Below are 13,929 nucleotides of genomic sequence, written 5' to 3'. Positions count from 1 at the left end.
TGAATTACTAATCCAATTTATAGTCGGGTTTTTATGTTTCTTCATGGCGTTGTCAGCTTAATAAACCTGTATATATATCTGATCACGCCATTCTATTTTTGTTTTATGCATTTGATTGATGAACTCTTAACATTTAAAGTCCGTCTGTACTTTCAATTAGTTGAGTGCTTTCTTTATTTAAAGGAAAAAGTTGTAATGTTGGTAAGTGAAAAACACACGGGGAAACATTATGAATTGTTAATATGTCCATAATCATCTTGGCTGTCAGAGACCAATGACCCAGTTTGCATCACTTGGCTGTGTCTAGACTTTAGCATTAAATTATAATATGTCAGGAAATCCATTGGCTTTTGGGTAATGATCGGCTGCCATCTGGGATGCAGATCCATGGCGCAGAAAGAAAACTTTGCAGTGTTTTTCAGTGTGTAACATCTAACGAAAATAAATTAAAGGGACGGTCAGTCTCAGCACTATATTGGCATGGCCAACCGTCTTCACAACACGCTTCTGGTTCATTGAGTTCCTAATGCTCTCAAACTCAATAAGGTATCTTAAATTACTGAGCGTGCACCGACTGAGGTGTACATTTAGAGCCAAGTAGCATCAGGGGCAACAGTCCCCCCACAGCAAAACCAAGGGGCAGGTCACCCTCTTAGGCAATCAGCCCCCTGGTGTCCTACTGAGTAATGGAGCGTTACAAGGGATATCTCCCCACCCAGCCCATTTACACTATGGAGGCTAGTGCTCCTTTAAGTCATGGAGTGCTAGGATATGATGTCATATTCCGTCGCTCCACAGTGAGGACAGCAGCTATGGAGGGGCACCTTTGGGTGTTGCCCTGGGTCAGGCCTAGAGCATTGACCATGGTAAATACACCTCTGCACACAGATATATTCATGCATCGTATGCCGGTGTTCTCTCTGTGCTTAAAATACTACAGAACATAAAAATTAACATAATTTCATGCAAGGAGACTAAGATAAATGGAGACGTTACTGTTTAATGCAAATATTAATACACATAATTAAAAATGAATAATCTCTAATCTTCTAGGAACTAGAAATATGCGCAAGGGTGCAAAAGCCCTTTGAAAATGACAAATTGGTAACATTATATCCAGACTGAAAGAAGGCGAGAATAGAAACGCTGAAACATGAAAGGAATTACAATGAGCGCGATAATAAATTCCCCAGAGAGGAAAGAGGAAAGAAGCGGTGGGAATGGCGTGACGTCAAGCACCAACGCGGTTTGGGCCAGTTACATAGAAACATAGAATTTGATGGCAGATAACACCCATTCTGCCCGTCTAGTCTGCCCGTTTTTCCTGATGTAAGACTCAGGTCTCGATCAGTCCTTGATCTTTCCTTATATTTAGAATAGCTTCATGCCTATCCCATGCTTGTTTAAAGTTCCCCACTGTATTGGCCTCTACCACATCTGATGGAAGGCTGTTCCATTTGTCTAACACCCTTTCAGTAAAGTAAAATGTCCTTACATCCATGCAGTTGTGTTATTTAAGGGAACCTGACGGGTAGAATAAACACCCCGATAAAACAAACTGCTCTTCCTGCTGCAAAACAAGAAGGCGTGCTAATGTTTTTCTCACCCTCTATCATTTATCTGCTTTGCAGTCTGGGTCATAGGCACTGACTGGTCATCTGGCACACTGGCAAATGCCCGTTGGGCAAGTGGCCAATAGGGCTGCACACTTACCCCTACTGCTGCTCCAGCGGCAGATCAGGTCCTGCAGTATGTGTCTGCCAGCAGGATATAGGCGATCGCACGCTGCACGACCATAAAGACTTATATCCAGCCCGAGGCCACGTGTATCTCATTTTAGCGTCCATTAGCCCTAAAGTGCCATGCCAACTTAGTCAACCCTAGCCTGGCTATGCTGGGTCATGTATAAGAAATGCAGCGTGCGGCAGCGATTATAATTCAGCTCTGCTGTATACATTATACTAAGGAGGAAATCTGTCCACCGGAGCCGTCGGGGTTAATATTACTGTGCATGAGCCACACTCTGCTTTTATTTTGGGTAAACTGTTCTTACGCTGGTAATAATTAAACATATGACACTAATCCGTGCTATGCCAAAGCTCATTAAATCTTCACAGAGCTCATGCTTTAAGTGAGTTTCGCAGCTATTTTGTTACCTTTTAAATCATTAAGAACAAGTGTCATACAGAAACCTTAAAGAGTCCCGAAATGAGCCTAAAAATCTATTTGCTTTCAACTCTTTGTTTTACTTGATTCTACCAGCATGTGTTTTAAAGAAGCATACTCACGCTACAAGTGTGTTAAATTGTGCTTAATACTGGTGAACTATGATGTAATAAAACATGTGACTACTGGGGGACCAGGGCCAGGGACCATCTCGTTTTCTTATCTCTGAGTGAGGGAATATAAAGTGCTTCCTAAAGATTTAAAGCCCTAAACACCTGTATGGAGTTGGCAACTTAAATAGTTTTAATTGGTATCTCTGGTGACAAGTTGACTCACGACCAACCCGTTTTGGTTGTGATTTTTTTTTTTTGTCTTGAGGTTGGAACCCAATGGCAACCCTCTTTCTCAGGAAGATTGAAGGTTCCAGTTGCTCCTGGTCTTAACTGGTAGACCGGCGAGGGGGAGAAAGGGCTATTGCCCCCCTGGGCCGCTGTAAAGATTTGGGGACACTGCCCAAGCTTGTTTTCCTTAATGGGCAAACAAGATTTTGTGTTTACCATGTGGCAAAAAGGGCAGCTTTCCAGGGCCCAGGAATGCTTAGGCAAGTAGCTGCCAATTTCCTCGTTGACTGGCTTTCAGAGAAACTGCAGGGACAGTTATGTGAAACTGAGAAGAGTTCTCCCACCCCCCCTCCAGCTCAAGTGGTTTGGTCCATAGGCACATCCTGTTTGGAGTGTAAGCAGGAAGTGCTTCCTGTGACAAGGTGTCCGTCCCATAGATACTAACTTTAAAGGCTGTAATATATTTTGGAGTAATATTCGCAAGTAGTAATGCATATTTCAGTATTTATATTGTCCGTGTTGCTACCCTTTGAGAGGATGAAGAAGTTTGTTGTGTACCAATCATATCTCTGAATGTTATCACCATAATTATACTTAATCTTCATCGAGACATTGTTTTGACTTCTGGATTGAATTTTTCGTTGGAGATTACATTTTTTTTACAATGTTATTTTAAAAAGTGTAGGTCTTTTCTCCACATCTGCTACTCATGAGATGGGAACAGGAACATGCACGCCGAGGTTTTGGTGGCATCTATTCAGTGTGGAATGCGGATACGCATAAAACATTTTTTGCATTGATGTCAGCATACCTCATATTGTTAATAGAATCCTTAAGATGTTTCCATGGATGGGTGTCTTTAATCCCTGCGTTAAATGATGTGTCAAAACACAAAAACATGTTTACGAAATCGGGATTAGTTTTTTTCCCGTAAAGAGTACAGGAATTGGCCAATCCCCCATCAAAGGGGGTCATTGGGGGTCTATTCACTAGTGTGAAGGAGAATCGGTAGGAGAGTCTCAACTACTTCACTATACATTAAGAAGGGCCAACACTGGCAAGTTTCTCCAACAAGGAGTACTGAGCTAGCCCTGTATAATGTATACTTCAATGAGTGAGGAGACTTTAAGGAATCTCGCTATACATTATACAGGGCCATCCAAGCTCTTCCATGATCAGAAGCTTATTAGAGATGGACCTTTATAATGTGTTATAGAGTCAAGGAGTTGAAACCACAACCCCTACCGCAAACTACAATAAGCACGGAATATGTATTAGAAAATAACTTTATCACGGAATCCCCCAACTTTCTGAATGATTATTCCTTCACATAATGTTATCTTTGCCCTGTTATTAAGTTTTTGATTACTGTCCATTGGTTAAGGCAGCCTTGTTTGGGTGGGGGGTGAGCATGAGTTATAGGTAGCTGTCATAAATTAGTTATGCTGAAAAAACTGTACTGGAGGAAGTTCTCATGTAACATCAAGTGCCTGCCAAAGGGAATTTCCATGTCATATTGCATGAGTTTACTTGAAGTTTATAGTATATAAATTATATAATATCCAAAACATATACTACATAAAATAATATAATAAGTAAGTATTAACTTTATGATGGGAAGCTTGTATTGTAACATAGCTGATAAAATTGATCACTCAGTTTAAAAAAACTGGCAAAAATCCTATATAAGAAGGAAATAGAGATGGGGTGTGGGAAACAGGAATAATTCATAAAAAGACAGACAATTGGCAGGTATCTAGAAGGAGGAGCAAATATTGTCACAAAGTTTTTATTTTTCAGATGAAAGACTGGCAGTAGATTACCACCCAACAAGTACATCTAAGAAAAGTAGTGTCTATTAGACGATTAGAAACCAAAATACCTTATTTAAGGAATTTGCCTTTTAAAGGGGGATTCCTGCCATACTTTTATATTCTGTAGGGTACAGGGCTCAGCCATTCTCCAGGGCACATGCACAGGTCTGTCATTTGCGATACGATATAAACTAAGCCTAAGTTATTGGAGTCTGTAGTGGAGATAGCCAACAACTAGCAATCCAACTGTCAATGAACTACAAATCCCATGATACATAGCAAATCAAAAGTAGGCATGTAGCAGTGGTTGTGTTCATTTGAACCAGTAGGGGGCAGTCTAAGCTCTTTTTGAAAATGGGACGTCCAACAGAGCAGATGTTTTGAAGTCTTTGAACTCAATATGTTTTTTTTGTTGCATTGGCATTGGACCATTCAAGCACAGACGTTCTTTAGCCTAGGGAAAAAGCATCAGCTGTCCCTTGGCCCGCCAACAGCCACAGCGTTGTCCTTTCCTCTGGTGCATCAAGAAACATTAATGCATTGCATGAAGGAAGGAGGAACCACTTTGAGTTGTGGGCAGCCAGAGGCAGGTATGGCCAGTTGGTTGCCCACTGAAGGCTTGCCCTATTATAACGAAGGCTAGCCCTAGCTGTGCTTTACAAAAGGGGAAGTCTCATTTCATGAGTAACATAGTTAGTTTGTAACTAGAGTACCTATTAATGAGTGCTTAGAAGTTAGACATTAATTCAAGCAGAAGAGCATAAAAATTTACCTAAGTTTTGTTTATTTCCATGGATTCTTTCCGTGTATGCAGCCTGCAGTAAATGCCATCTTCACTGCCGGACTTGAGACTTCACCAGGACTGACGCCAGGCGCCCCATACGTGAAGCCACATAATGCCATCAATAAACCCACATTTCTTTTTTTTTTAAATGCTATTTTTTGAGTATGGTGCGACAGATTGATTTGCTGAAACCTAAAATTTCATCTCAAATAACCAAATTTTGTGAATGTATTTATTTCCAATATGAAATGAATACAGTCAGTTTTACAGTTATAGTCTAGAGTCCAAGCACCATATTTGCCAAACGCGTTATATTATGTTCTATACAGGAGACATATAAATCCATTACCCAAAAATAATTGTTGCGGATCTTGATTTAATCTTCTTGCACACAGACGGTATTCCCGGCTGCAATCTCTAATTACCAATCGCAAACCCGCTTAAATCCGTCTACGGCTACAACATTCTAATGCATCTGTTTTATGTTACGGTATTTTCTAAGTAGAAATTACTTAAGAAAACCATATAAGAAATCAGATATTTTGTTATAAAAGAATAACCAGCAGTCTCGAAACAAAAAAAAAGTAACTTATTTTATTTCCTATATCGACTATAAGTTAACGTAATGTACAGTGATATATTACAAAGGACTATTTTGTGTCTTCTCTCTGGGGACTCATGTGGAGCGGGGCTGGTAACCATGAATGGCTTATAACGGTATTTGTGGGAAAATCTGAAGTTCCTGTTGAATGGAAGAGCTCGGTCAGTCTATAAGCTAAATAAATGGAGCTCATATGGAAGGAGTTAAGGAATTCTTGGTGTGGATGGGGTTCAATAGCCGGTGATTGCATTCAAGCGAGAACCAAAGTAGGCCGAGCTTGGTGACCTCATACACTCATATGGAAGGGTTTCCTTGTGTTTGTCTGTCTTACTATCGTCCCCAGCTGCTTCCAATAAGCTCCTAGCCCGTCTCTCACATGCACATGTTTAAAGTAATTCACTCAAAGTTGACTTTCTTCCATAAAACTTGTTTAGACTGCAGAGATAAATCACACACAGAGCCTTCTCCTCTAAGTCAACTGCAGTTTATTTGTCTTGGTGTCTTCCCCTAAAACCTGTTACATGACATTTTTTGGACAAGTTTAAAATGATTTTGATTTTTTTTTGGTATAAGATTAATTATATTTCGAGGTTTTTTAAAGTTTAAAGTTAATCTAATGTATGTATTTATCACAAGTAAAGATCCCAACTCAGATCGGATACCAGACATCCACAATATTATTGTTGGCCAGCATTGCCATTCTATGAAAACATTTTAATTACAATATGTAAAAAAAATCAAGGTGTCTGTAGTCGATGTTATCGGGCCAACATACAAAAAGATATAGAAGAAGAGACCTCTGAGGGCCTGAAAGCTTATGTGGTATAACTTTTAAAGGATAACTTTAATAATAATCAGTAAAATTTACTTTCCTTTCACATGCTGCTTTAGTCCATATTAATTAAACTTTATTAGGGGTCTTGGTATTCACGTAAGAGAGGGTATGTTAGGATGGGAGTAAGAGATTACGAGGGTAAGGAAATTAGGGAAGAAGAGAGTAACTATGTATGTATGTTAGAGTGAGAGTATATGTGTAAGTGTGTGAGTCTATATATATATGTCAGACAGGGACTGGTCATCTGGCACACTTGGCAAATGCCTGGCGGGCTCCTGGCCACAATGCCGCACACTCACCTGATCGGGGGCTGCAGGTGTGGGTGCACACACTACGTGAGCCTAAAAACTGCGCTTATATCATCAGGCGGTCACTGGCCTTAGAGTGCCAGCGTCATTACCAGTCTGGCCCTGGTCTGTGGAAGTGTGTGTGTCAGAGGGAGTGTGCGTTAGCATGACTGTGTAAGCTAAAGTATGAGAGTGTGTGTGTGAATATGTGTACCAGTGCTTATGAGGGTGGGGAGGCGAGGAGCCGGTGAGACCACTTGGCTTTACCGGCTCCCCACTCCAGAAGGTGTCAGCCCTCCCCTGTATAAGACATATAAGAGATAAGTAAAAGTAGAATTGCAGTATTTCATAACATGACAATAATTCATTGGATAAACTGTGAGCCGGATATCTTTCTGACCTAAGTTTTCGATTTGTCTGATACATTAGTTTTCTTTGATTGTGTGACTCACCACTCTCATCTTCAAAACTTAATGGGCATGGAGTGTTACCGCTTGACTATTATTCTATTTTAGAAGTGAAATTTTTTTCCTTTTCTTTCCTTTTCTTTACTTTTTTAACCAGACAGATGATAATGGATACTCATCATTAAATACTTCTTTGGATGAATTGTTAGTGAGATCACTTTCACTTACCACATCATTTATCTTTAACATGTACATCTTTATCATTTAGCCTATTATTATCTTTGTTTGGGTAATAAGTTGACCGTTAGCCGCATACACTAAGTAGGTGGCACACTTTTATTGCTGAGGCCTGTGATTGTGGATTTATTTTTTTGGGGTTTATCATTATTTCATTTTAGTGGTTTTATCTATTCAGTAATAGGCACTATAGCTATATTGTAACTCTGTAGACGCTTTAACACTCATTTACTTATATTTTTCTGTCTTTTCCCGTTCTTGGATTTACACATTACGGACTGGGTATTTTATATTAATACGCTTATCTTCAACGTGTTGCCACTTGCAGTGTTTTAAGCACATTACAACATACAACACACAACACAGATCCTGCACGCTAACACACAAAACAAGGTATTTAATGCCTCTTTTTAATATTTACTGCATGTTTTCTGTAAAGGGAAATTAAAGACCATGGACTCTCTCTCTCTCTATCCCCCTCTCTCTCGCTCCTTCTCTCTCTGTCTTTCTCTCTCCCCCTCTGTCTATCTCTCTCTCCAACTCCCTCCTCTCCCTCCACCCCCTCTCCCTCCACCCCCCCTCTCTCCCTCCTTCTCTCTCCCTCTCTCTCTCCGTCTCACCCCCTCTCCCCCTCTCTCTCACCCCCTCTCTCATGCTTCAGAAACCTGAATAAGATGCCATGTTCTTCTGTCACCCTTCCTACGCTAATAAGACCCACTGTCTTCTCCATTTGCCCCGTAGGCGCAAGTCCTGGCTTTGTCCTATTTAAGTTTGCACGTTTTATGATCTAGATCAGGGTGATTTCTCTTTAAGCAGCCTTCATGTGCATACCCGATACAGATTAGTATCAACTTATCATATTACAGTAAAAGCAGAATTTCTGACCCCACCAAGGCCTCAGTTCTCCATGTGGAAGCAGCAGATCCTGGCTTTTACGATGTACACAAAGCAGACTCTAATCAGTGATGTGGTTGTACACATGGCTCCCCTGTGTTTATTTAAGTTTGCAGTTCAATGACACTCGTAAAACGAATCACATAACTTTGTCCAATTAAGTGTAATGTTTGTGGAATGACCTCGCTCAGAACGGCCCTTACAGGATACTCCCTCTCACTGAAGACAAGAGCGTCTGTAAATGTAGCAAAAAAATAAATAAATCAGGATACATCATGGCAACTTTTTAAAACATACAAAAAATGTGAAGAAACATTGGCGAAGCAAATTACAGAGATGGGATAGCATGCAGAAAACTTAAGAGGAACAGTTGCAGTCACAGATTTTAGCAACTAAACTAATTTATTAAAATGAAAACTGAATTTTGTTTGTCAATCGGTGTAATTGTTTTGGATATATTTGGTTTAAAAGTTCATGTTATAGAAGCTGAAATTGACAGCGGCCCTATCTCCTTCCCATCCCTTACAAAGGCTGAACCAATAAGTAATGACAGTGTAACAGAATTATTTATTATTATTAATTATTTTTTACACATATATGGCCATCAAACGCAGTGGCGCTGTACAATGGGTAGACAGGACATAACAAGTAGTATATAACATAACAAATTGACTTACAGAGAAACAGGTCAGGAGGGTGCTGCTAAAACAAGCTTACAACAGTAGGGAAGAGGTAACGTTACTTGCACACCTGGGAACCTGCTGGGTTTGATCTGGAGTCTCGGGGGGCCATGCTGCGTCCCTGGGTCTCCAGGTCACTTCTTCCTTCTCTTAATGTTGTTGGATATCCCCACAAGGCTACCCCCCCAACAAGAGGGAGAGCCCTGAGTATCTTGCCCTGGGAAGTTATATATAGCAGTAGCCACAACGTCATTCATTTACTGATTAATAGCACCATCATCTTCAGCAGTGCTGTACAATGGGAAAACAGGACATAGCAAGTTATGCTTAACAATAAACAAAAAGTCCTACTCAAACAAGCTAGAAGGTGAAAGTGCAAAGGTTTGAGGTGGAAGGGCCACATGACTGTAAGCTCACCTGAGCAGGGCCCTCCTAACCTGTTGTCTCTGTAAGTCAATTTGTTATGTTACATACTACTGGTTATGTCCTGTCCACCCATTGTACAGCGCTACGGAATTTCATGGCGCTATATAAAACAATAAATAATAATAATGACTGTATCCGAGTGTGAGGTTGCACTACGGTTGTGGCTGCTCTCTTTTGTGTTTGTGGCCAAAAATTCATGAGCATAGGGGTGCCCGATACATGCTTGGGGCCTTCACTGCTTCGGTCTGCAACAAGTTTTGAATCAAATAACAAGTGTGAGCGTGGCACTATAGGAAATATTTTAGCACAATGTGAACTTTTTGCCTGTGTTTTTCAATCAAGTAAAGACAGGAATTGTTTGTATAGGCCATAGGCGGATATATGCAACGTCTCGCCTATGGAATAAACACACCTCTAGTGTAGCAGAGAAATCGAGAGTTCACTAAAAGGTAAGACTGGAAAACACCTCCTGCTGCTTTAATTAAAGGTAAATGAGAACTCTCCAATGAACAGAGAACACATTGAGTGCATGTTTAGCGGTTGTGTTGTTTGAAGGAGGGAAAGGGCATCGCATGTGGTGGGGGATAAAAAAAGGTTATTTTTTGTTCCATGCGTTAAAGGAAAAGTCAAAACCATAAGACCACTAAGTGAGTGCAAACATAACACTTTGGCCATTCAAAGCCTGGTAAATGGCCTTTATGTTGTTTTATGTGGAGAATGTCATACTAAACACTACTTTGCATTCTTATTAATGGTTAGTCGAGGTGGAGTACATATATCAGGAGGGGATTAGTACTCTTAATGAAATCTTTAACCATATCTTGGAACGAGTTTGTTCCGGGTCTCCGGGTGAAGCACTGCTTCCCAGGGTCTCCAAGCTAGATTCTTCTTTCTTCACGCAGAGGTGGGGTATTGGCCGCACACGATGCCCTTCCTATGTGCTGCCCACTTGACTGTCTGAGGCTTCCTATGTGCGGCTAGTCACACCCCATGCGCCTCACAGTTGCAACCCACCAGCATTGCCCCTACGTGAAGATGCCCCCCAGAAGAGGGAGCGCTCGGGTAGCCTACCCTGGGAATTTCCCATGTGTGTTTCACACATTTTACAAGACCATCCTCACACAGCCACCAACACATTCATTTAGTCCGACAAAATAAAGGATCAGATTGAGTAAAACTTCCATAGGGTTACTTCTGTTGAGACGTGATAGAACCGAGACTTCTTGGATCAGAAAGATTTACGGACTCACATTCACCAAAGGATATCCAGGACTTTTTATACACATTGCCTGTATGCATAACGTTCTATAGTTATGCCATCTCTTTTTTAAGTTTTTTACCTTTGTTTATTAAAAGTGATTCTTAGATACTGCACCATTTGGGTATGTCTATATATATTCCAGACTTTAAGAAGATTTCAAGCCACAGTGATTCTTGATGAGCCTTCTCCAATGCTCTTTTTGTGAGTGCATTCAACACTAATATTTATTACAGTGTACTTACTTATTACACTATTAGTTTTTTATTTTTTTTCCACATGTTTCTTGCGCCTCATTTTTGACATATCTACTATATCAGCACATTCTGGCATAGGCTGAGTAGGCCTAGGGTGGCAGGTCCAGGGGTATGGCAGCCCCTGAGACTCCCTGCAACGCCACCACTCCAGTCCTCCATACTTCAGCACCACACTACCTGTACAAGTGGGGCACATGAAAAGTGAATACATAACTGCCTTTGGTTACATTTTTACTAGTCTGCCAACTAAATACAAGCTCAGTGATGAACTTAGTAGCCTATAAACGGGACCACATTTTCTTACTCAAGGGATCTGATGACATTGACATGTAATTGTAATTAAAATAAATATGGTTTGGGACAAATATATTCCAAACTGACTGAAAGTCTGATCCTAAATTATATTCCACAGTGTATTTTACTTTAAAGGTAATGAAGGCCATTTTGCCATTAATTTACATTTAAAAATCTGTTAAAGCCGTTACTGAACTCTTCTATTTGAAAACAATGCGAAGACATACTGCGTTACCCAAGTCTGTCTTATTATAGAGATATTTCTGATTATAATGAGTTGAGCAAAATACTGATAAAAGGTGATGATAAAATATGAGGCAAGTGAGAGTTTATGATAATAATTGTACCAGTAACGATAACAGCGTAAATATCTACCTAGAGTCCATTTAAACCTAAAGCCACCCCTATGTACCTCGGATCAGTTCATTATATCAGTGTCTACATTGTCCATATGATATAATGCTCTATTACTCTTATCTAAACTCTGTTCAGGAAATAAAGAAGATTTGTTTACGGATATATCCGATTTTTCTTTTTCCTATTGGCATGGAATGTGTGTATTAAAATGCTTGCGTGGTTAACAGTGCCTCAAATGTTCCAAATTTCTCAGAAAACTTTACAAAAAGTCCAGGGTGTCGGTAATCTTTTCTGCATGGGGAAAATCTCCAAGCGAGCCTTCCATAAAGAGATCCTTAATTCAGTACGAGTCTGTCACACATGACAACTTTTTTCCATCTATTGCAATGGGAACATGTTTACAATCTTTGATTTGGAAAAGCTTACAATCCTCCATTTAAACTGGGATTGCTTGCAAATAATAATCTGTTTAAAGCAGTATAGGGAACCTTAACCATTTAGTGTCAAGATTCCGGGGGTGTTTTTTCCCCTTGGGAGGTCAGAACAAGTACTTTAGAATTTTACTTTAGTTAGATGTAGATATCAACCTTATAAACAGTTTACACTTTACCTATGGAACCCTAAAAAATCTTGGTAGAAATGGAAAATGAAAGAATATATAGTTATAGTTGTACATATATGGACACACAAAGCCAAAGTGTGTGACATTATGACGTTATATTTGATTTATAGAAGATTCTGTAGCACTCGGACAACCTTACGGACTAGTTGTGACAATGTTGGTTGAGCAACAGGATAGGAACCCTCAGGACAAGGAAAAAAGCAATAGTCCATTCATGAACTGCAATGCAAATGTGGTAGACAGAAGGATGGTCAAGATAAATCCAAAATCTGGAGGCTGAAGGCAAAATAACACAAACCAGGTCACAAGCAATAAGTCAGGGCAGGGGGCAATTAGGAAATGTCAAATAAACAAAGTTGAATCAAACACAGCAGATGCAAGGTGAGAGAAGTCAATACAAACAACCAGGACTCTAGATGCATGGACAAGCAACTTGCTAGGGCCTTTAAATAGACGAGGGGAATCCAGACACATGTACTTTTTATATCTTGTGGGAATTAATTTTGGGTCAAAAGCAACTGCTATAAAGTATTCTTGAACGGATACAAATATAAGACAAAATAATCCAAAAGCTCCACTATTAAAGACCTGCACATAGCTCTGGCAAGGAAGATCTAATAACTTGTCAAAAATATTTGTGCCGTAGACTGCAATCTGTCACAAATCTCTCACAATTACATCTATTACAATCCCTCTACTGTTTATCTGAATAGATCAAAGAATTACTATACAAACTCAAAAGCACATAAAAATGTCTCTTTCACTTGTAGGGTAGAATAACCACCGTTGTTCAATCTCATTTTCCATTCATGTATTATTAATGTCCACTGGATCATTTCCTTTGTGCCACATGAATTTCCCTAGAGGCATGTTATATGCATTACATGCCTCTAGTAACTGGAGAATGCATATTACAGATATAAACCATTTATTAGGTGTTCAATACAATTTCTTCTCCTGAAATCCCACCAGAACGGATATAACCCACCTTGTCGCTTAGTCTCAATAGATTTGGTAAAGTCCTTATCTGTAAGTATGTAACATTATTGATGGAAACAATCAACAACGAGGATATTTTTAAAGAATACAATAGTGACTGTCATCTTATTTAAGGAACAATGAATAATGAACAGAGGTAGAAATAATAATAATAAGTTAGTGGACTAGAGCCTTCATTCACCACAGAGTTGTAGAAATGTTCTCCAAGTCAAGGAAGCAGGCATCATTTGAGTATCTCATTTATTTCCGCAAATCTAGAGACAATCGGTGAGACTGGATGAAGATCCGGGAGGCAAATCATCAAATACAAATAAAGCAAACTATGAAACTGGAGAACTACAAAGGTAATTATCATTGTGTGCAGTTTAAGAATGTTCCAGACTGGAGCTGGGGCTCTGCCAGCAGACTTTGGGTCTGTTGGGGACACTTCTTCTAAAGCCATTAAGTTAGTTAATTTTAGGTTGGTCTAGAATTTCAGTGTACCATGCGAGGAATGGGCAGGACCAGGAATTGCCAAACGCAAGACCCAGAAATCAAATGCTGCAGGAGAGGCTTGGTAATAAGCTGTGATTCCAGCATCCTTTAGCTCCTTTAAAGATGCTGAAACACAAAAAGGTAGCTGATCTGAAAACTCATGTTTTGTTGCTGCTTCGGTGACTTGGCAGTGATA

This window comes from Sceloporus occidentalis, unplaced genomic scaffold, assembly GCF_023333645.1.
Source record: "Sceloporus occidentalis isolate IW3139 unplaced genomic scaffold, rSceOcc1.0.p SCAF_219, whole genome shotgun sequence".
Taxonomy (NCBI): Eukaryota; Metazoa; Chordata; class Lepidosauria; order Squamata; family Phrynosomatidae; genus Sceloporus; species Sceloporus occidentalis.
Note: the sequence above shows the minus strand (reverse complement) of the source record.